Source organism: Periplaneta americana, chromosome 2, assembly GCF_040183065.1.
Source record: "Periplaneta americana isolate PAMFEO1 chromosome 2, P.americana_PAMFEO1_priV1, whole genome shotgun sequence".
Classification (NCBI taxonomy): Eukaryota; Metazoa; Arthropoda; class Insecta; order Blattodea; family Blattidae; genus Periplaneta; species Periplaneta americana.
Genome location: NC_091118.1, coordinates 42,772,937 through 42,798,290, shown reverse-complemented (window position 1 = coordinate 42,798,290; position 25,354 = coordinate 42,772,937). Strand labels below are relative to the sequence as shown.

General features: G+C 35.3%; 1 protein-coding gene across 3 annotated transcripts in view; it reads right to left on the bottom strand.

Annotated features, from left to right (window-relative positions):
* LOC138692979 (uncharacterized) overlaps positions 1-25,125 on the bottom strand; it is a 479,658-nt gene extending 454,533 nt beyond the window's left edge. The window contains exon 1 of one of the 3 annotated variants that reach the window (XM_069816418.1): positions 25,012-25,125. The gene's annotated coding sequence lies outside the window, so the exon portion shown is untranslated. Of the gene's footprint in view, positions 1-24,976 lie in introns of all 3 variants that reach the window. The other 2 variants (XM_069816439.1, XM_069816427.1) reach the window with 2 other exon arrangements.
* Positions 25,126-25,354: the final 229 nt, after the last annotated feature.

Genomic DNA, 25,354 nt, shown 5'->3' with positions numbered 1-25,354 from the left:
ACAGGATCAATAAGCTACTGACATTAAGTGTAAAGCAATGTTTATGTCAAAGGTTTTAAATTTCTTTTTCATATGAACATAACATCTATGAACAAAAACGTTTACATCGTGAACATAAAATTACTTCATATTACGGATTTATTGTGCTGTAACATTTGTATAATGCACTCTACGTTAATTAAATCTGATGTGACCATTAAAAGTTTAATGTTCAGCAGACGTACGGAGTGTGTCTTTATTTTATGTATGTCAAGTGAGTTTATGTCAAATTTCTGTCCATTCATTTCTTTATTGTCGGTAACTGATGTCCTCCCATAGGCCTACTACAGACATTTTGAAGTCGGCCGTAGTGTATGAAAAAAAAAAACGAGCAGTTTAAATGCTACATGATAAATTTAATGTTGTAGATTCGAATCCTGCTAAGAACATGAATATTTGGCAGTTACAGTGAGATTGTCTGTGTTATTTTAGTTTTAAAATTAATGTCGTGTTGACGCCAGGTCACACAAATTTTAACATGTACCCATCTAATGTTTCGGGCGAAAAAAGAAAACAAAATATGGGCTTACGGATGGCCCGAACAAGCAATGAAAATAAAATAAAATACATTCACGTCCATAATACCGCGTCTAATCGTTTAATGATCTGATCTATTATTATTATTATTATTATTATTATTATTATTATCATTTTTATTATTGTTTCATTATTATTGTTATTGTTTTGTTATTATTATAACTAGGGCTAGGATTTTGATGACCTATAAATCATGACAAAATGTCCTAAAAACAATGCATTTATGACCTAAAAATCTTTCAAAAATGCCCTTAAAAATGCCCTAAAAATTGATCTTACATAATTGGCTTAGTAGGAATATTAATATTCAGACTAGTAATTAAATTAAATTATAGTACCAACATTCAAGTTTATTTAATTTTACATAATTTTTCTAAGTAGTACACTTTAATTAATTATGTTACCTGATGTAGTTTCATGTAGTCCACCACAAGGCCACTCTTATCCGGAACTAGCAGGTATAGAGGAGTCTATATTGAAGGGGTGGTTGGACTGATCCACTACATAGCGTGTACTACGTTAAAATGGCAATATTTGTGTAGAAAAGCGATTAAAATATTACACAAAATAATGGGTATTAATGGACAAAATATGTAGAGAAAATATCAAATGAAATAAACATTATTTTACATTAATAATGGGGATTTATGGCCAAAATTAAATGAAAATGCCTAAAAAATGACCGAATAAAACAAAAAATTCTCTTATGAGTTGAAACAGGCAAAAAATGCAAAAAAAATGCCCTAACAAATATGTCTTAAAACACTTAGTTTATCACATAACATATAAATACTAAAGCAGGTATGTTTCTGGCTTACTAGAAAAAAAAGATGCAATTTCATCAAAATCATAGCCCTAATTATAACACTAGCTGATAGAGAATGGATTAATCTTGCTCAGGATAGGGATCAATGGCGGGCTTACGTGAGGGCGGCAATGAAGCTCCGGGTTCCTTAAAAGCCAGTAAGTAAGTAAGTAATATAGGGGAGAGTTGGGTAGTATCGGCCATCGGGTAATAATCGGAGAGTGCGTTTCTTTCATCTACCACCAGATGGTAGTACCTGAATAACATGGTTACGTTTCTGTATGCGACATCACAGAAACGTAACCATGTCATTCAGATACTATCATCTGCTGGTAGATGAAAGTAACGCACTGTCCTATATTACCCGATGTCCGATACTACCCAACTCTCCCCCACAGTAAGTACGTTACACTATGAACAGCTGACTGAAGGTTAGCAGTCTGGCCAACGCACAAACTTCTACAACAACTTCAATGTGAATTAATAAAAATGATTCAGGTACTTGTAATATTTCGTGTTCAATTGGAATAATTTTTATTTATTTTTGTTAAGTGAAGTTTGAATTGTTTAAATAAAGTTCAGTACATTTCAAATGCAGTGGTTTGTTTCGTATAATGTATATTGTAATTAACAATGTATTTTGCATATAAATTTTAGATGCATTGTAGGATTCTAGCATACATAGAAGGCAGTGGTTTTTATTACAATTCTAGAGCAGCTATTTGTTATATTTATCTAGGTTGGCAACTTTGAATTCAGTAAAATCAACTTTGAATCGTCACGGCCGTTTGCTGTAACGACAAGAAAACACATTATCGTCCAAAAAAAAATAAAATAAAAACAGGTTTGTATCCGCGCGGATTTTACTGCTTCCCCTCTCTTAAGAGGCTAGAGAAGGGTTGATGAGGCAGTTTTATTTCCTACCGAACAAGGTGACAAGAGCTACCACGGATGTCGCAAAGCGTAAATCAAGTGAATTTCGGGAGTCGGAAACCGCACACCAAAATTTGCTGCCTGGATTTCGGTCATATAGGAACTGCACACCAATATTTGCTACCTGGATTATGGTCATATGGTAACTGCACACCAAAATGTTTTCAACCTGCTTTGCCGATACTACACATAGTTTTAATTTATCAGAGTCTTTTAATTTTGTTCGAAATGGAGCGTTTGTTTACATCTGAAAGTGAATGGGGAAATTTAGTGCTGGTATATGATTGTAAATTTTATAAAGCCAAGGAATTGAAAAACTTCACTCCATCTAATGTAGTTATAGACTTTGAACTAGCTGTAAATGCTGCAGTGGTGAAAACTTGAGAATACGTTATTATTATACTGGTAGGTTGCCGCTTCCATCTTGCGCAAGCATGGTGGCGTAAAATACGGTGTATAGGATTGGCGAAGGACTACAAAGCAGACAGTGAAATAGGACTGTGGCTGAGGATGATTTTTGGCATAACGTATTTGAATCCAGAGGAAGTTGGGGATTTCTTTGCTAAGGAACTGGCTGAGGAAAAGCTGATAGATACTAGACTTGAGAAATTTGCAGATTATTTACTAGAAACGTACATCTCTGAAGATGCAATTTTCCCTGCTACTGTATGGGCAGCCATGACTGCATAGCCCTCTCGCACAACAAATGGCTGTAAACCATTTAACAACCATTTTATAGTCAGTTTTTACAGCAGTCATCCTTCATTGTATAAATTCGTGAATAAACTTTTGAACATACAAATTGAGACTTATAATAAACTGCAAAGCAATGAAGGAAGAAAGTAAGCGAAGTTTCAATGACGTAAAGTCAGCCAAATGCAAATGAAATATATTTTTTAAATTGTGCAGTTTCCGGGTAGTATTAGTGGGTCCCTCGAAAAGCGGTGTGCAGTTTCCGGATCAAAGTGTGCAGTTTCCACCTACCCGTGAATTTATTCCACAGATTGAACCTTTATTGTTTTTTAAAGACTAGAAAATAATGAGGAAATGGATAGTGTGTTAAACACAAAAAACTCATGTGCATAAAATATAATTGAAAGCGGCATTGTGACATGTTCCAGGTTGACAATTACAAAGATATAGTTGGTAATGTGAGATATAAAAAATATTATTTGAACCAAGTGATCTTTTACAGAATCTGTTAGGGAAGTTTGATGAAAGATTAAAATATTTTGGTGATCAGCGAAATAAGTTTGCCCTTTGCACGTCTTTCGCTTTGAAGTTCGGGGATGTACCACTTCATTTTAAATTGTAATTAATAGATTTAGTGAATAGAGGTGGAGAAGTTCAAATATCTTGGAGCAACAGTAACAAATATAAATGATACTCGGGAGGAAATTAAACACAGAATAAATATGGGAAATGCCTGTTATTATTCGGTTGAGAAGCTTTTATCATCCAGTCTACTGTCAAAAAATCTGAAAGTTAGAATTTATAAAACAGTTATATTACCGGTTGTTCTTTATGGTTGTGAAACTTGGACTCTCACTTTGAGAGAGGAACAGAGATTAAGGGTGTTCGAGAATAAGGCGCTTAGGAAAATATTTGGGGCTAAGAGGGATGAAGTTACAGGAGAATGGAGAAAGTTACACAACACAGAACTGCACGCATTATATTTTTCACCTGACATAATTAGGAACATTAAATCCAGACGTTTGAGATGGGCAAGGCATGTAGCACGTATGGGTGAATCCAGAAATTTATATAGAGTGTTAGTTGGGAGGCCGGAGGGAAAAAGACCTTTGGGGAGGCCGAGACGTAGATGGGAAGATAATATTAAATTGGATTTGAGGAAGGTGGGATATGATGATAGAGAATGGATTAATCTTGCTCAGGATAGGGACCAATGGCGGGCTTATGTGAGGGCGGCAATGAACCTCCGAGTTTCTTAAAAGCCAGTAAGTAAGTAATTAAGTAAGATTTAGTGAATGACACGAGGTTGAAAGTTGACTATGTATAAAGAAATTAATGTAGCAGAATTCTAAACATAGGCTTGCGTGCAGTTTTTCTCTACCATGATATGAAGTAAACCAAAATTTATATCCGTTATGAAGGACGGTAGAATTAAGATCTGTAGTGAGGCTTGCAGCATCAAAATATCTTATTGAAAACATTATTAATGGCGAAATAAATTGTTAATAGTTCAGAATGGGGCCTAGCAAATTCTGTGTTTCAGTGCAATGTGTTGGAATTATTTTTCATTTTGATTTTCGAAGCATGCTGTTTGCAATATTCATGTACAGTATTTGCTCATGTTATGTTTAATTTTTCTGTATAAGCTATAATTAATATTTTACACTTAAATGTGCGTTATGTTGTTTATTATTTTTCAAATGTATAACCAGTGTCAGGCCTAATGTTTTACTTAACAAGTCGATAAATTTATTTTTATGAATGTTGCATAATAGCTGTGGTTTGTTTATGATAATTACATTATTGAGGCTAATTGCATAGTAATTACATTTTCATACGTTAAACCGTTACATTGCAAATTTGTTTAGTTATTGTTTTAACAGTCAAACAAGCAATGTTGACAATATCCTATATTTCCGACAGGGAAAGCATGAAATGATTTTGACGTATATGGACAATCCATGTACCTACAGGCTTAGACACAAGAAATGACCGATCTCCAATAGTGTGGATTTCTCTAAGTCCACCTTTTGGCAGCGCCTAGTTCACACGACTAGGGAAAGGATGTTTATTTTGTAACTAATTTACTCCTTGAATAAGTGATTGTTATAGATTATTAATAACAATTGATCTGTAAACAAACAGGAAAAGCAACAAACGAACAAAACAAAGGAAAAACAGAGCGGAGTCTTCCTTAAGAAAATCCTTTAGGTGTGACCCAAAGCCCTGATGAAATCAGACGAAGTCGTCCGAAGAGGACTTTGTATATGGTTGCCGGTCATTTTTTGTGTGTAAGGTGATACATGTTTCCACTCGCTTCTCGCGGTATGCAACAGAAATTCCCCGTTCAGACACGCTGGAACACGAGCCAGACATTTGTTCGACAATTATTTTCCAAAGCAGATAAAAATATTTCCGACGCTGCGTCAGATGAATATCATCATCATCATCATCATCATCATCATCATCATCATCATCATCATCATCATCAGCCGACAAGTATTACGCTTTAGGCCTCTTAATTATTTCACAGTCTAATATATACAGTCACGAAGCTTGAGTTGTTGAGGGTACTAAGAACAATAGACTGTGCCGGTACTATTTCGCATTGTCTGTAATGGGGCAATAGTAGCGATCCTAGTGGTTAGCAACTATCTAAGGATGCATATTTCCTACATATTGAGCTTCGTGACAGTATGTACTAGACTGTGACATCGAGAAGGATGGAGCATGCGAAGTGGACAGACAGAATAAGAAACGAAGATGTGTTGGAAAGAGTGGATGAAGAAAGAATGATGGTGAAACTGATCAGGAAGAGGAAAAGGAATTGGCTGAGTCACTGGCTGAGAAGAAACTGCATACTGAAGGATGCATTAGAAGGAATGGTGAACGGGAGAAGAGTTCGGGGTAGAAGAAGATATCAAATGATAGACGGAATTAAGATACATGGATCATATGAGGAGACAAACAGGAAGGCTGAAAATAGGAAACACTGGATAATGCTGGGTTTGCAGTGAAAGACCTGTCCTTGGGCAGAACACTATGAATGAATGAATGAATGACCTATTACCACAGTCAAGTATATAAAGTCACGAAGCTTGAGTTGTGAGGGTACTAGGAACAATAGACTATGCAGGTACTATTTCGCATTGTCTGTAATGAGGCGATAGCAACGATCCAAGTGGTTAGCAACTATCTATGGATGCATATTTACTAAGTATTGAGCTTCGTATGTATTAGACTCTGCTATTACGATCTCTAGCCATCCTTGTTCTGGGAGAATGGATCTGTCCTATTTCTACACGGACGTATTACATTGAATGGTCTATTTAACGACGTCGTATCAACTGCGAAATTCCTGAGCGCAGATGAAATTGTTAATAGCGGTGTAACATTTTGTCAGCTGAAGCCAAGGATTCGTCATGTTATTACCTAACATTCGCCTTACAGTAAGGGAAAATATTTGATTAAACCAAACCAGGTAATCAGCCCAATCGAGAATTGAACCCACCCGCGCCCGAACGCACTTTCAGATCAGTAGGTGCACGCGGCACTGGTCGAGCTATTATTATTATTATTATTATTATTATTATTATTATTATTGTTATTATTATTGTTTTTATTTAATATTCACAGATCTTTTTGCAAAATGCGGAAAATTCACTCATTCATAGTTCTCTGCACAATGGCACATCTTTCATTGCAAATCCAGCATCTTCGAATCTTCCCTATTTTCTACCGTCTCTTCTTAAACTCCGCATATGATCCATATATCTTAATGCTGTCTATCATCTGATATCTTCTTCTGTCCCGAACTTTTCTCCCGTTCACCATTCCTTCCAGTGCATCCTTCAGTAGGCAGTTTCTTCTCAGCCAGTGACCCAACCAATTCCTTTTTCTCTTCCTGATCAATTTCAGCATTATTTTTTTTCACCCACTCCTTCTAGCACACCATTTCTTATTGTGTCTGTCCATTTGACACGTTTCATTCTTCTTCTTATTACATTTCAAATGCTTCTAGTCGTTTCTCTCCACTATGTTGTAATGCTCATGTTTCTGCGCCATACAATGCCATAAACCACACGAAAGACTTCACTACTCTCGCGCTTAATTCTTTCTCCAGAGGTCCTCAGAAAAAGCTAATTTTGCTGCGTAAATAAGTAACTCGAAATGCACCACACCCTATAAGTTACAATGAGGAAGTTAGGATCTTAGCCAAGCATCTTGTGAGTGATGTGAGAGCGTCTAAAATTGTTATTCTCTGTAACGCATTCAAGTACAGTGCTCTAGAAATCACAGAACTATGTGCAATGAACCTTCTACTTACATTTCCTACAGCAATATTGATAACCGGTGTGAGGTTGGCCTGTAAACGTCACGTGCGTAATATTTCTATTTTGAGTTTCAATGGTTTATTGACTTCTTTCTTAATTTTGTGTCTATTAGTTGGAATGAATACTCAAGTGTTCGGCAAGTTTCGGGGACCATATCACGTTTCATTATTATTGTTATTATTATTATTATTATTATTATTATTATTATTATTATTATTATTATTATCAGTTGTTGTTTGTTTGACATTGTATCAACTACGAGGTTATTTAGCGTTGATGAGGCCGAGGATTCATCACAGATTACAAGATATTCTCCTTACGGAATCGAACCCACGCCCGAGCGGAAACCAGGATCGGCAGGCAAGCGTCTCAGCTGACTCATTCTCGATAAATTTTCATTTTTAATTACAACTGTTCTATTATTTACCTTGTTTATACTATTTATGTTATATTATAGCTTCTGCTTATGAGATTATGGATAGTCACGTATCAGAGATTGTTTAATATATATTGATAATTGAAGTGGAATGCAACTGTTTTAATAAAAATGAAACTGAAGTAACAAAGCCTTCCTGACTAGTAATCTTCCATGAGTTCAATAAAAATTGTATAGTTGGTACAACTGGTAACAAGAGAACAGCTAATCATAAAACACTTCTGCCATCTAGCGGAATATTTGTAATGATGAGATGGTACATTTTGAAGACACTTTAATATTTTAGTAAATCAATTAATATTTTATTATATTAGAGTACTGTAATTTATTTCTTCTAATCTTTATATAGTTCCTTCTAATTGTGTAATAGTCAATTAAATCCCACTCATTAAATTATTCATTACGGAAATGGACTTTTGAAGATGGTCAGCAAGGAAATCAAAATGAGAGAATCAGTATTATAATAAGAAAAAATTCACTCACTCTCCCACCCACTCATTCATAGTGTTCTGCCCAAGGGCAGATCTTTCACTGTAAACTCAGCATTTTCCAGTCTTTCCTATATATTCTTCTGTCCCGAACATTTCCCTCATTCACCATTCTTTCCAGTGCATTCTTCAGTAGGCAGTTTCTTCTCAGCCAGTGACCCAACCAATTCCTCTTCCTCTTTCTGAGCAATTTCAACATCACTCTTTCTTCACCCACTCTTTCCAACACAGCTTCATTTCTTATTCTCTCTGTTCACTTCACACGTTCCATTTTCTCCTTATTCACATTTTAAATGCTTCCAGTCGTTTCTCTTCGCTTCGTGGTAATGTCTATGTTTCTGCCCCATGCAATACCACACTCCACACAAAGCACTCATTAGTCTCTTCCTTAATTATTTTTCCAAATGTTTACATTTTTCCTATGTGTGTATCATATATCTTTTTGGTGGAGGAAAGTCTTACCAGGAAGGAAAGTCGTAATAAAATTAAATTTATTATTATTATTATTATTATTATTATTATTATTATTATTAAGATATATCCACAGGTGTCGGCCTCGGTAGCGTAGTCGGTATAGTGCTCGAGGTTGCGGGTTCGACCCCGGCCCAGGTTGATGGCATTTAAGTGTGCTTAAATACGACAGGCTCATGTCAGTAGATTTACTGGCATGTAAAAGAACTCCTGCGAGACAAAGTTCCGGCACACCGGCGACGCTGATATATAACCTCTGCAGTTGCGAGCGTCGTTAAATAAAACATAATTTAAAAATTTTCACAGGATGTAAGCTGCGTAAATAAGTAAGTGTAAATGCACCACATCCTTAAGAGTTGCAATGAGGAAGTTAGGATGGTAGCCAAGCATCTTGTGACTGGTGTAAGAGCAGCGACTAAAATAGTTATTCTCTGTAATGCACTCAAGTCGGGTGCTGCAGGAATCGTAGAAATATGTTCAATGAATCTTTTATTAGCATTTCATACAGTACTGATGCTACTAGTGTGACGATGGCCTGTACGTTTCACATGCGTAATATTTATATTTAGAGAGCCATCTAGGCCATTTCAGAAGTTTTCCTGTTTCCTTCTTTATTACGTAGAGTATATCTCTGTTGAAATAGCTACATCAAGAAATTGGCTAGTCTCAGCTATATTGTAACGCTTTATTATATGTATACAGTTTGTTGTTATTATTGTTATTTTATTATCATTAGGCGTATTAGCCGCAAATGTTTAAAACACACAGAGGTGAGCCTGCCTGGAGAGAAATAAAAAATAGGTTTCAGCCGCCAAATTACTCTTCAAGGAACGACCACTCATATAAATTGTGGGAAAGAAGGCAGAGGACGGACACTGAAAAGTTTTCTTTTCTCAATCGTACTATCAGGGACTGGAATGCTTTACCTGCAGACTTACTAAAGGCTTTACCAAAAACCAAAAATGTATTTAAAAATAGGCTTAAGGACTTTACTAATAGACGGTAATATATTATACACACTATTTAAAGGGTGTAATTGATATTTTGTTATTGGAGTGTTGTATCAGTGAAGAAGTATGTTGTGTCAGTGAAGTGTGTAGTGTAAGTGAATTGTGTTTCTGTCAATGAAGCTCTTTAGTTTATAGTGGCAGTTCAAAATATTTGAACAGTAAATTGTTTTGAAGAGTTAGTGAAATCAGGGTAGAATCAATGAAATGTGTCGTAGTTCCAGTGCAGTGAGTGAGTTGTCAGCGAAATGAGTGTAGTGCTGAAAGGTACTTGTGCAGGTATGAACATATCATACTCGTGGGTTTCAGTTCGAACTTAGGGTTAAGATATAAATTAGATTTGCTTTAAATATTATTTAAGTGATCGTGCTTCATTTAATTTAGGATGCTCCCTGTTGTTGTTATTATTATTATTATTAATATTATTATCATTATTATTATTATGATTATTATCATTATTATTATCATTATTATCATCATTATTATTATTATTATTATTATTATTATTATTATTATTATTGTTGTAGTAGTAGTAGTAGTAGTAGTAGTAGTAGTAGTAGTAGTAGTAGTATTAATTGTCATTATTGAGTGTAATTAGTTACCATTGCTACCGGGTATATATACCCATTTGCAGTGTGAATAAAACACATACATACATACATACATACATACATACATACATTACAATTTGTATAATTGATTGGTTGATCTCTGTAAATCGTCTTCAGCTATGATACTGCTGCTGCTGCTTGGTTCCCTTGACTTTTCACGGAGAATCTGATTTCAGAATTTCAGTAGACAAAGGTGAAGTTCATTGATCTACATTCACAATGCCGTCTTGAAGACAATGACCTTCATGTTGTTTTGACCTGAAGTATCTTTGAACGACGTTGCATATACTCAACGTCACAGCTTTCTGCATCTTGATGAATGTGTTGTCACTGATGTCAAAATACTTAAGGATTGTATGTGTTGAATACGTACTGTGCGACCAACCGTCCAATCCTATCGACGAAATACTGAAGTAAACGACTTAACAATCCTAGGAAGTACGTAACATCAGACTTGCCAACCTACTGGAGATGAAATGCGTAAGATAATGAATTGTTTGCGGAATATTCTTTTTAGTAGTACTAATAATAATAATAATAATAATAATAATAATAATAATAATAATAATAAATACTTACTTACTTACTGGCTTTTAAGGGACCCGGAGGTTGATTGCCGCCCTCACATAAGCCCGCCATCGGTCCCTATCCTGAGCAACATTAATCCAGTCTCTATCACCTCCCTCAAATCCATTTTAATATTATCTTCCCATCTACGTCTCGGCCTCCCCAAAGGTCTTTTTCCCTCCGGTCTCCCAAATAACACTCTATATGCATTTCTGGATTCGCCTAAACGTGCTACATGCCCTGCCCATCTCAAACGTCTGGATTTAATGTTCCTAATTATGTCTGGTGAAGAAGAATACAATGCGTGCAGTTCTGTGTTGTGCAACTTTCTCCATTCTCCTGTAACTTCATCCCTCTTAGCCCCAAATATTTTCCTAAGCACCTTATTCTCAAACACCCTTAACCCCTGTTCCTCTCTCAAAGTGAGAGTCCAAGTTCCACAACCATAAAGAACAACCGATAATATAACAGTTTTATAAATTCTAACTTTCAGATTTTTTGACAGCAGACTGGATGATGATGATAATAATAATAATAATAGTAAAAATAATAATAATGGGACCAAAACAACATTAAAAACAAAAGTTATGTGATCACCTCTAAATCTGGAAGATTATCGTGTCAATGAGGGAGAGTGGTAATCGTGGGTTAATTGCTTGGTGACTCGCGCATTAATGAAAGGAAGTTTTTTATTTTAATTGTGGTTATTTTAGAAAGCTTTATGAACACCTTAGGTTATTTAGCGTCTAAATGAGATGAAGGTGTTAATGCCGGTTAAATGAGTCCGGAGTCCAGCACCGAAAGTTACCCAGCATTTGCTCATATTTGGTTGAGGGAAAACCTCGTAAAAACCTAAGGAAGTTGGACCACGATATAGAATGAAAGTTGGTTGGAATCCTCATGGGAAAGAAATTTCCTCATTAAATTTCGGCCATTGTACTGCCTTAGAATAAAACAATGACCGAGCTTCTGTAGCGTGAATGTATCTAAGTCCAATTCGGGCAGCATCTGGTTCACACGACTAAGGAAAATATGTTCATTTTACATCTCATTTACTCTTTGAATATATATGAGTCATAACTAACGTCCTCCGTTTGGTTACTTTGAATACAAGTTAGGTGTACATCGATCATACTATCTTCACGCTGCGGTCTCTCCCCGCACATTCCGGTACTGTGTGTTTATATCTATTCGTGTACCTGTGTTTATAAGTCAGTGTAGAACAGGAATAGTAGGCGCACTCATGTACGAAATACCATTTGAATTCAATAAAATAACAACGAAGTATTTATTTAAAGGCAGCTTATATGCAATAAAAGATATTTTGTTTTTACCATGGTTAGACAAAACTAAACATTTTCAGGAGCCATCTCCTTTATTTTCGGGAGTCACCACATTTTATCCACACATGCAATGAGAAAACCATTCCAGCTAAGATAAAGATACATTTATTGAAATATATTAGACAGTATTAAATATCTATGCAATGCAAACACACGCTCTCAGAGACGCTCTGTGCTCTCCACTGAAGCTATACAGTGACAATATCTTGAGATGCGCAACAAATGTAACAATATTAATCTAAGAAGTACGTTCGAATTTCTTCCTACAACCGCTTTTGTTAACATTATGTATTAGTCGTAGTGACATAAAACAAATGAAAGTCTTAAACAATTCAGCACCACATGATAATTTTTAGTCGCCATGGCTACATGCTGCCCGGAATTTGTCTACCCATGATTTCTTACACTAAGATAGGCCTACTTTATATTTGATTGAAGACTAGCCGTACCCGTGCGCTCCGCTGCACCTGTTAGAAATAAATATAAAGTAATTACATAATTAAAATAGGACGTTTGATCCAGGGAACAACTTTTACAACAGCGCAAGATAATCTGCTTCGCTCATTACCCAATTTTTTTTGCATTGCATTTATTGCATATATATTTTATGTATTTTAACACGATTCAATTGAGCATAGTTAAAATTTGAATTATAAAATAATGGATTGCTAAGCTAACGTACTATTGCTGCATACTAAATCAATACACTCTCGTTATTCGTTAATTCTCTGAGATTAAAATGAGTGTACATAAATATCATTTTAAGAAATACAGAAAACGAATGTACAAAATAGCCTATCAAATTTTCTGTGCATAAGAAGGTATTTTAATCTTACCTGTCCTCGATTTACTCAGACGTTACCGTAATAACATTATAGCATTATGTCCATCTAGAGAAACTACACTTTCCAATGGTGAAATAATAATTAATTATACAAATCGGTTAATTTAGCTTCTGATATTACTTCATCAAACACAGGCTATGTTTAATAGCTTTCGATTGTTGATGTCTAAGGCCCCTGTTTCGATTCTTGTTGTCCAAGGCCCCTTATAGACGAAGTCATTTGTTCTTAATTCATTGCACCGTCTTAGATGGCGTTATTTTAATTTTAAAACTCATTTATCTCATTAAATATCAGTGCTATCAAAATTTTGTAAAGAATAAAACTTATCGGAAATCATTTTTAAAGAAACTTTTGTTATGTAACATTTTTCACAAAAATCAACAATAAGCGAGATATTTCGATTTATTTAATTCAGTCCCCCTTATAACCCCCCTTTTAAGTAAAGTATTTCGAATGCCATATAGCCTAAAATCTAAGTTACAACGAACTTAATTTATATTCCAATTTTCATATAAATCGGTTCAGCCATTATCGCGTGAAAAGGTAACAAACATACAGACAGACATACAAACAAAAATTTCAAAAATGCGATTTTCGGTTTCAGGGTGGTTAATTATATATGTTAGGACCAATTATTTTTGGAAATTCGAAAATTACCAGAAAAATTTCGGCTACAGATTTATTATTAGTATAGATTGGGATTAACAAATGAAAACACATAAATGTCAGAACAGACTTAAAATAAAACAAATTATGAGTGCATACTTTACGTATCTCTACACGTTACGATGAATGACTGCAAACATTTTAAGTGTTTCAAATGAAACATTGATCCTTTTTGAGTAAATACATCTCCTTTCCTAATGAAGTACTGGATACCAAATTCTTTTATTAGGGCACTCATTTCCAAGCACCTAGCTTTGTTTTGTTTTCGTATGTTCACTGAACAGTAGATCTGAAGAGATCTACCTACTCCATACATACATACTCCAGGATTCTACTTATAACATTTGACCTATAAACAGACAGCAGAAGCAACAAACAAACAAAACAAAGGAAAAACGGAGCGGAATCGTACACAAGAAATTCATTCACATGTAAAAAGCTCTCACGGAATCCACAAACGTATTCCGAAGGGGATTTTGCGTATGACAGCCGGTGATTTTTTTTGTCTAAAATTATAATGCATGGAACCGGTGGTTATCCAGTGTTGTGATAATTTTCGGCAGCTAAACTCAGCAGGGACAGTGTTATGATAATTTTCGGCAGCTAAACTCAGCAGGGAAATTTGGTTTCGGTAAGTCAGCTATAACAGCTGGGTGGATCGTTACCTCCTGCAGGAAAGTTGGTTGAATGATCATTTAACTCTGCAGAGGCATGTAAACATGAAGCCTTGAACCTTCATGGGTTGTCGCGCCACGGTTTTTTTTTTGTATTGAGGTAGTGTAGGCCGATTTCAATCGTTCTTTGCAGGCAGGCGAATCCGATCGCGTTTGATTTTCGCGGCAAAGACTCGTAATTTTGTGCTGATAAGTGTCAGCATCTGGTGACTATTGGGAGAAGCTTCCTAATGAGAAATAATATTGTGGCAGCTTTAGTGTGTGTCGCTTTTGTTAGTATTTAAACAATTCCCAAAATATTTAAAACGTAAGTGTAGCGCAAAATTATATATATATATATATATATATATATATATATATATATATTGGTTAAGCCTAATTAATGACGTGAACTTACGATTGAGATAATCAGGAAAATTGGATTGTAATCACCCGTCAACATAAAAGCTTAAAAATTAAAAATATTAGTAATAAATCGATGCAGTGATATTTTTGTGCAATTGAAATATATACGGTTCACCTTGTATACATAAGTCTATCGATTATCGATAAATATTTCAGTCGATTCTATTATTAAAAACGAGTAAGGACGTTGATATGAATTTTTTTTATTTTATTGGGTTATTTTACGACGCTGTATCAACATCTAGGTTATTTAGCGTCTGAATGATATGAAGGTGATAATGCCGGTGAAATGAGTCCGGGATCCAGCACCGAAAGTTACCCAGCATTTGCTCGTATTGGGTTGAGGGAAAACCCCGAAAAAACCTCAACCAGATAACTTGCCCCGACCGGGATTCGAACCCGGGCCACCTGGTTTCGCGGCCAGACGCGCTGACCGTTACTCCACAGGTGTGGACTCGTTGATATGAATTTCCTTAACATTGTTCCATAGTTTTTAACGTGGTACATATAAGTGGGCACCTGTTCGGGAAAAACGTTCGTTGTTATTTCTATAATACTCTATATACTCGTAGTCTATAATGTGCATCTTGCTCCTAAGCGTGGGCGCACCGATACAGCCTGCAACTCATTACACCTTAGCGGCTTCGGGCCTATGTAAATCGCAAGATATCATTATTGGAAAATAAACGAAGTTAAAATATAATTGTATATGCATTACATTCAGGTATTACAAGTGGCTTTGAGCAGCGCATTCTCGGTTTATTTTCTTGTATTGGTTACTACTATGTATATTAAAAGTTAATGTTCTCGTTTTATGATCATGCTAAAATGATTCTTATTAAACGGTGACCTACTTGGAATTAATTAAAGAAAGATTGCTTAAGAATATATCTTTTAACGATTATTTTATACACATCTTAACCTACAAACATCCAAGGCCATATAACCACACACCCACCAATCACTTAAAATTTCCACATAATTATAGAAATTCTACTTATCTCCTATCTTTCTCATTCATCATTATTAACGTATGAAGTTTTATCAAGTTTCGTTGCAAAGAAATATTACACTTAAAGGATGACATTGATGAATAAAAGGATATTTTCGTACTAGATAGTGTATTGGATGAAACTAGAGATGTTGTCAAATTTACTGCTCGAAAAATCCAAATCCATGTACAAGAGGCAGTCAGTAAGTTTCCGGACTGCCCTGAATGAAGGCAACACGCAGGACATAGGCAACGGAGCAGTTATCTAGAACCAGGGAAACGCCTGGAATCTATACTAAATGCATTACTTGAAAGGTAGGGAAGAAGTCTAGATAGAAGGCGTATATGGAGAGATTTCAGGAAAAATAGCAATAGGTCCTTCACATGTTTGCACAAAATCACGTGTAGAAGCTCAGTTCTTAAAGACAATCTGACGGTGTTGGATAGACTGACTCAACAGACGTTATCTTCAGTGACACGTGCATGCATTTTTTTTATTTTAGTAGGTTATTTTACGACGCTTTATCAACATCTTAGGTTATTTAGCATCTGAATGAGATGAAGGTGATAATGCCGATGAAATGAGTCCGGGATCCAACACCGAAAGTTAACCAGCATTTCCCCGACCGGGAATCGAACCCGGGCTACCTGGTTTCGCGGCTAGACGAGCTAACTGTCACTCTACAGATGTGGACACATGCATGCATGTTTAACGGTACAATACATATGCAATTCGGAAATATATTGAGTGCACCTTGTACGTAGAAATTTTTCGATGTATTTCTGAATACATTTTATCGGCACATATCACTTGGCAATCATTTTAATACTTTCACTATAAATAATAAATATTAATCTCACTCTCAGACCCCAGCGTGTTCATGATATATGCGTACGTTTCATCTAAAATATGCGTCGATTTGATCATGTAACACCGTTCCTAAAAATGTTATTTTGGCTTCGACTGAGTGAGCGAAGTATTTTAGATTGCTCGATCCTCCTGCTTTATGTATACAGGGTGAACCGTAAGCAATGTTATTAATTTCAGGGGTTATTCTGTGAAAATTTTCAAACAAAAAATGTTAATACAATTTTACTCGTTTTTGCTTCCTTTTCTAGATAATAATTATTTTATATGAAACATTTCGGAACGTGATTTGGGAAAGCCATTCATCAATTTTCAATATTCTCAGTTAAAGAGAACAACGTATTATGATGCTAAATGACTGAAAGAATTTTAGTTTTGTCCTTTTAAATATGTGCACAAATTTGATCCGAACAAACGTAACTTTTCGTTCTGCATAGTAATTTTACAATGCTGCATTTGTCGGATCAAATTTCTGCACATTAAAAGATAAAACTAAAATTCTTCCAATTATTTATTACCATAATACACTCTTCTCTTAAACTGACAAAGTATATTGAGAATTAAATCAATGGTTTTCCCAAAACAAGCTATGAAATGTTTCATATAAAACAATTATTGTTATTTCTGAAAGAAAACAAAAACGAGTAAAATTGTATTAAGCTTGTTTGTTTGAAATATCTCAAAGAATAACGCTCTGAAATTAATGACATTACTTACGGTTTAGCCTGTGTATATATACATACATACATACATACATACATACATACATACATACATCGTCGTTGTTTCTGCAATAACTCCTATGTGCAAAATATAAAAGTTTCCAGTAAGAAGAAAAAACACATTTACTCATCCTATGGCAGCCGTACATAGGAGACTGTGAATTCGTACATTTTCGAAACAAAATATAATTAGATATAGGAGATTTTATTATCTGCTGTATCACTATTTAAGTTAATAGAACAAAAATCCGAAAATCGATAAATATATCACATAGGAGTTATTGCAGGAACAACGACGATATACAGGATGTTTCCGGGCTGGTGTTACAAACTTTCAGGGATGTTGGGGAAGGGCACATGTATCAATTTGAGATAAGGAACCCCGGTCCGGAAATGACTGAGTCGAAAGTTACGAGTAAAATTGGTTGTGTGGAAATGAAATAATTTTGTTCCTCTGTACACCTTATTTGTGTGTATTTATCTGTACATCTTATACAGACTGTATGTATCTGATGTTGTTTACGTTGTCTACTTACAGTATTCCATTCAGTGCGCTGTCTGAAGGGGTGGGGACAGGAAACTACACTAAAGCAATGCAGATAGCGTAATGTGTAACGGACATGGTCGGTCCTGATATGCACGTCTGTAGACAGCAGTGTATGTGTACAAGTTGCAGTGTCCAGTCGATCAGTCCTAGTGAAATGAAGGAGTACACGAGAGCGGAATATGCGGACCTGATTTTCGAATACGGATGAAACAATGGGAACATTAGACAAGCTCACAATTGTATCGGGCAAGTACCCACGTAGGAGACATCCGACTCATGCCATTTTTCCACGACTGTTCCAAAGGTTAAGGGAAAGAGGGCACGTGGTGCCAAATTACAATTCCATTTCCACACAACTATTTTTGCTTATAACTTTCGACTCGGTCATATCCGGACCAGGGTTCCTTATCTCAAATTGATACATGTGCCCTTCCCCATCATCCCTGAAAGTTTGTAACACTAGCCCGGAAACACCCTGTATATTGAATAGGGTCAAACAGATATTTTATCAAATAGTTTCATTGGACTTTCCGATTTTCACACCCTCTCCTAACAGTGACATATCCTAACAATTCTGTAACAGCAACTCTACAGTACACTACACTCTTCAACTTCACAGTGTCACTTATTGAAGCATAGAAATCTCTCCTTCTTCGTATCAAAGATTGCCGGGAGCTGTCAAAATTAAATTGAAAATCCATCTATTGGACTATATGACACCTCACTGTCATTAAATGTAATGTATAGTTTGATCTGTCGACTTTTACTTTTATCTCCTGGCTCTCTTATTAATTTTACTGTTTGTGTGTAATTACGAGGTTTAATAAAGTTTATTACTTACTTACTTACTTACAAATGGCTTTTAAGGAACCCGAAGGTTCATTGCCGCCCTCACATAAGCCCGCCATCGGTCCCTATCCTGTGCAAGATTAAGCCAGTCTCTATCATCATACCCCACCTCCCTCAAATCCATTTTAATATTATCCTCCCATCTACGTCTCGGCCTTCCTAAAGGTCTTTTTCCCTCCGGTCTCCCAACTAACACTCTATATGCATTTCTGGATTCGCCCATACGTGCTACATGCCCTGCCCATCTCAAACGTCTGGATTTCAAGTTCCTAATTATGTCAGGTGAAGAATACAATGCGTGCAGTTCTGTGTTGTGTAACTTTCTCCATTCTCCTGTAACTTCATCCCGCTTAGCCCCAAATATTTTCCTAAGCACCTTATTCTCAAACACCCTTAACCTATGTTCCTCTCTCAGAGTGAGAGTCCAAGTTTCACAGCCATATAGAAGAACCGGTAATATAACTGTTTTATAAATTCTAACTTTCAGATTTTTGGACAGCAGACTGGATGACAAGAGCTTCTCAACCGAATAATAACACGCATTTCCCATATTTATTCTGCGTTTAATTTCCTCCCGAGTGTCATTTACATTTGTTACTGTTGCTCCAAGATATTTGAATTTTTCCACCTCTTCGAAGGATAAATCTCCAATATTTATATTTCCATTTCGTACAATATTCCCGTCACGAGACATAATCATATACTTTGTCTTTTCGGGATTTACTTCCAAACCGATCGCTTTACTTGCTTCAAGTAAAATTTCCGTGTTTTCCCTAACCGTTTGTTTATTTTCTCCTAACATATTCACGTCATCTGCATAGACAAGAAGCTGATGTAGCCCGTTCAATTCCAAACCCTGCCTGTTATCCTGAACTTTCCTAATGGCATATTCTAAAGCGAAGTTAAAAAGTAAAGGTGATAGTGCATCTCCCTGCTTTAGCCCGCAGTGAATTGGAAAAGGATCAGATAGAAACTGACCTATACGGACTCTGCTGTATGTTTCACTGAGACACATTTTAATTAATCGAACTAGTTTCTTGGGAATACCAAATTCAATAAGAATATCATATAATACTTCCCTCTTAACCGAGTCATATGCCTTTTTGAAATCTATGAATAACTGATGTACTGTACCCTTATACTCCCATTTTTTCTCCATTATCTGCCGAATACAAAAAATCTGATCAATAGTCGATCTATTACGCCGAAAACCGCACTGATGATCCCCAATAATTTCATCTATGTACGGAGTTAATCTCCTCAAAAGAATATTGGACAAAATTTTGTACGACGTCAACAAAAGTGATATTCCTCGAAAGTTACCACAGTTGGTTTTGTCCCCCTTTTTAAAAATAGGTACAATTATGGACTCCTTCCATTGTTCTGGTACAATTTCCTTTTCCCAAATAGCAAGTACAAGTTTATAAATTTCGCTATATAATGCACTTCCACCCTCTTGTATTAATTCTGCTGGAATTTGATCGATACCTGGAGACTTGTACTTTTTCAGATTTTCTATCGCAATTTCGACTTCTGAAATCGTGGGTTCGGGTATAAATGGCTCAGCAGTTTGTATTTCAATATCGTCCCGATCATTTCTATTTGGCCTATGTACATTTAGTAGTTGCGCAAAATAGTTTTTCCATCTGTTTAGGATTGATGAAGAGTCTGCAAGCAAGTCACCATTCTCATCCTTGATCACGTTTACCCTTGACTGATATCCGTTCTTAAATTCCTTTATACCCTTATATAAATCTCGAATGTTTTTATTCTTACTATTTGTTTCTACCTCATTCAGTTTTTCCTTCAAGTAACCTCTCTTTTTATTCCTAAGTGTACGACTTGCTTCCCGTCTTTCATTGAAATAATTATCTCTATTCTCCTCAACTGGATCCTGTAAGAATTTCAATTTTGCCTGTTTCCTTCTTTCTACTACCATGCAACAATCTTCATCAAACCACGGTTTCTTTTTCTTAGTTTCATAATAACCTATGCTCTGCTCAGCTGCAATTTTGATACTATCTCTGATATTTTCCCACACGCTATTAACATCTAATTCTTTCTCAACTTCGTCGGAACTTTCTAAAGTGGCAAACCTATTCGAAATTTCGACCTGATAATTTTGCTTAGCTTCCTCGTCCTTTAATTTCAAAATATTGAATTTAGTAATATTAACTTGTTGCTCTACTCGCTTGGCTACTGATAATCTTTCTCTTAATTCTCCAATCACCAAATAATGGTCAGAATTACAGTCTGCACCTCTGAAAGTTCGAATATCTACTATACTAGTATGTCTCCGTTTATCTATCAAGATGTGATCTATTTGGTTGTGTGTCAATCCATCTGGAGAAGTCCAAGTATATTTATGTATATCCTTATGGGGGAATGTTGTACTTTTGACAATTAAATTTTTCGATGTGGCAAAGTTGACTAATCTAACTCCATTGTCACTACTAATTGCGTGTAGGCTCTCTTTTCCAATAGTTGGTCTAAAAATATCCTCCCGTCCTACTTTAGCGTTGAAATCCCCCAATAAAATTTTCATATGATATCTAGGAAACTGATCAAAAGTATGTTCCAATTCCTCATAGAAGCTATCCTTTATATAGTCGTCTTTCTCTTCTGTAGGGGCGTGAGCATTTATAACTATGATGTCGCACCATCTACCCTTAAGTACTAAATATGATAACCTGTCACTGATATTAATAAAGTTTATTACTGAAATTATTCACAGGGAGCTTCACCTGAAAGCTAGATTTGCATACTGAATACTATCATTTACTTCTCAGTCTAGCTGACTAAACTAGCGAATTGGTACCAAATATCTTACTATAATAATACCGGACAGCTAGCAGTTTTTCGCGCGAACGACGCTGGTGCTGCTACCTAGGCGGCTGGTGTAGAGATACTCGCGAAACAAGCTGTAATCAACTGCAATGTATATTGTTGCTGGGCTAGTTAATAGTTTTATTAATTATTGCTGTGTTAAAATGTCAGGGTGTATGTGTGCTGTTTATAATTGCTACAATTACAGCATTACAAATTGCTCCAAATCGTACTTTCGATTTCCGAGAGTTCATAAAACGTGAGACAACAAAATTCTTTATTAGTCTTTGTCTCTGTGTTGATAGAACAATAAAAATTAGTTTTTTTATTTAGACCTAATAAATGAATAGAAGTTAAAATATATTGGAAATTTTAAGGTTTAGCAAATTAAGTTTTATTGTTGTCCACATGCCTTTACTAATTATTACAAGCATCAGAATACTATCATTTTTATCTTTGCAGTTGTCAGCAATGGGTGTATAAAGCGTTATTGTAAATTCATTCTTAATGTCAGAATTAATTTTGTCCCACTAAACCAAAGAAAACATACGCAACAATTAATTACGGAAAATAATATGAAGCATGCAATATTTCTCATGATATGCAGCTGTGATATAAAATAATGTTACATTAAATACGGTACTATTCAACTTTCTTAAGTGTCTCGTATATTATTCCACATTAATACCTCACGTTTTAAACAATAGTCCGATTTCCGCTATGTTAATATTTGTATTTGTGGACGTAATTCCACGCCGCTCCGCTAGATGTGAAGTCCGCGATATTTCACACTCACGTCAATGCTGCTAATATACAGTTGTCCGGCATTATTATAGTAAGATATTTGTTGGTACTTCCCTTCGTACTCCGCTTATACACTTTCAACTGTTTTAAGCATTTTCTGCAGTCTTACTAACATAACATAGCGTTAGGTTAGTTTGGGATTTTCGTATGCCTTGCATATGTGACAGGTTAGGTTAGTTTAGGTTTTTGCTATACCTTGCATATACGAATCAGTGGCAGGTTAGATTAGATTATTTTAGGCATTTTGTTATGGCTTGCATATACTCAAAATTGTCTAGCGCTGGAAAAAGCTGGTGATTTTTTTTTTTTTTTTTGTGACGTTGATGGTACTGGTGTAATGCGGATATAAAAACCGCGAAGTCATATTACGAAAACTGTGTTTATATCGTTGTTATTTGTTGTTTTACTATGTTTACTACTTATTCCATTATTACAAATTATGCTATTTCACATCGTATCCTATGTTTTATATTCCTAAGTTTACTTTTTTCACTAGAAACCACCACATATGCATATCCAATATGATGCACCTCTCATTTGAAATGTAATTTACTACATTTTCCAACAATTTATCTTCGTCCGAATATATCGCTAGAAAATCCTTACAATTTTTATATCCATCTCCACAAAAAATCCCTTACAAATTCAATCATTTTCACTTCCAAAATCACCAGAAGTAGGCCTACTTACTCAATAGGCCTACCTGTTCGCTGGTTTCTCCGTGTAGCTTATATTTTTAAGTTAAAGATATTTCTTGAATATTCATATGTCACTACTGTTTTGTAAAATAATTTTATTGCATCTATTTTAGCTTATTATACTATATTCGGTATCGTTTATAGTAGTTAGTCTTGGTTAGGTGGGACAGAGAGTGTGAAGGCCTTAGCCCTACCAGAAGAATACATGAATTAATGAATGAGTGAATGAATGAATAAATGAATAAATGAATGAATGACCAGAAGAATTAAAAGCAATGTTGCCGAGATTAACCAAGGTAGTTTATAATTTGAAACATATGACATTCATTTCTAAAAAGAACTTAAAAGCCGTTTACCGGTAATGAAATAGCAAAATATGTGGATAATTTTCCAAATTCCAAGAATCTTGCAAGTTTCGCCAATATTTGCTTCAATCTAAATGAGTAAATCAAGCTTCACTTACATATGTAGTGTACAAAAATTGTTACAAAGATAGACTGTCAAACAATCACTTTCAAGGTGCCTTATGATTATTCACAATCTCTAGCACCCCAACTTGGATAAAATCTCCTGTGAACATGGTGCTAATTTCTCTCATGAAGATTGTGTTCAGTCATTTAAAATATATAATAAATATAAAAATGTTTACTAACAAAGTTATTAGAAAATATAAAAAGAATGTTAATACATATCAGGGTTTAAGCCACAGTCTCATTTGTCGTATTTTGCTACTCGACTTCTAAAAATGCAACAGACTTTGAATGTAAATGTGCAAAAATGCGACAACCACATTGGACTTCAGAAGCGAAGATGGTAGACCTAATGGAGAAAATGAAATCAGAGATGTGTATGAACTAATCTGAATTTAAATGAAATGCTAATGGCATGGGCAAAGTTCAAAAAGGTATTGAGCAATAGATGTTCAGGAATTGGTTTCAAAGAGTTGGTGCAATTCATGTAAGTTAAGTGAACAATTTCTTCTACTTGATTTATATAATTCCATCGCATTCTGTAAATTGTGAGCGAGGATTTAGTTGCGTGAATCTTGTAAAAACTGAAATTAGAAACCGCCTTTCAGTAAAAGAGTTATCACTGCGCTAACAATAAATCTTGAAGGGAATACTAGTAAAGAATCTCAATGTTTAGAGTGCCCATAAAATAACGTATTTTAATGTCATGTAAATTCAGCAGTAATTGATTCTAAACATACATACGTCTAATGATTTACTTACATAAGTATATCTAGAATGTGATAAGATGGATTGAAAGTAATAAAACACCAAGAAACAAATTACATAACTTTTTGTTTCTGCATACTTTATTAATTTTATCTTTTTGCACAAACATTTATATTATTGTACAGGCATTTCGCAATTTTGCACAAATATAATTTTTCTTTTGTGTATTTTTTCAACAATTATTTATTTTCTAGCTTAAATCCTGATACATACTCTTATTAGGCATCGTGAAAAAACGTTTCTATTATTGTTATTAACCAAAAATATAAACAATTCTTTAACAAGTATTTGAGTATAAAATAATATTTTTGTCGTTTGGCCAGCGTCTGATGTCTAAAATTTCATTGTGGCCTTGGAGGAAAGTATCTAGTTGAAAACAAATGCCAATGGGGTCGAGCATCTTGATGGAAGAATAATAACAAAAATATTGCGTTAAAACGATAACGCTTTTAACATCGCAATGTCTTATTTCGCATCACAAAATCATACATTTTTTGTCGTCTATTTTGAGTTGAGAATAAAGTAATATATTTCAGAATGTTTAAGTATAAAATGAAGTTTCGAGAGGAGGATACACACTTACACATAGATGTGATATGCAAGTAGCGTGTTACCTGTTTCGTGTTGAAGAGACGTCAGTCGTCGCACCTTCAGACGGCAGAGCTCAACACTACACACACTCACACAGCGCCGCTGTTCGGCGAATACTGAAGAGCGCGCAATCCGGCGCGCGAGCCAGCATCTTGAATGACCTCCCCCCACCCCACCTGACACTTCGGCGGTGATGGGACGGGCTCAAACCATGCGCCTGCCGGCCCATTAACGGCCAGTCCTCAACATGTACATATCTTAATTTGGTCCCACACAACATTATCGCCTTGCTTCTTCACCGTACCTAAGATATTTTATTATTATTATTATTATTATTATTATTATTATTATTATTATTATTATTTC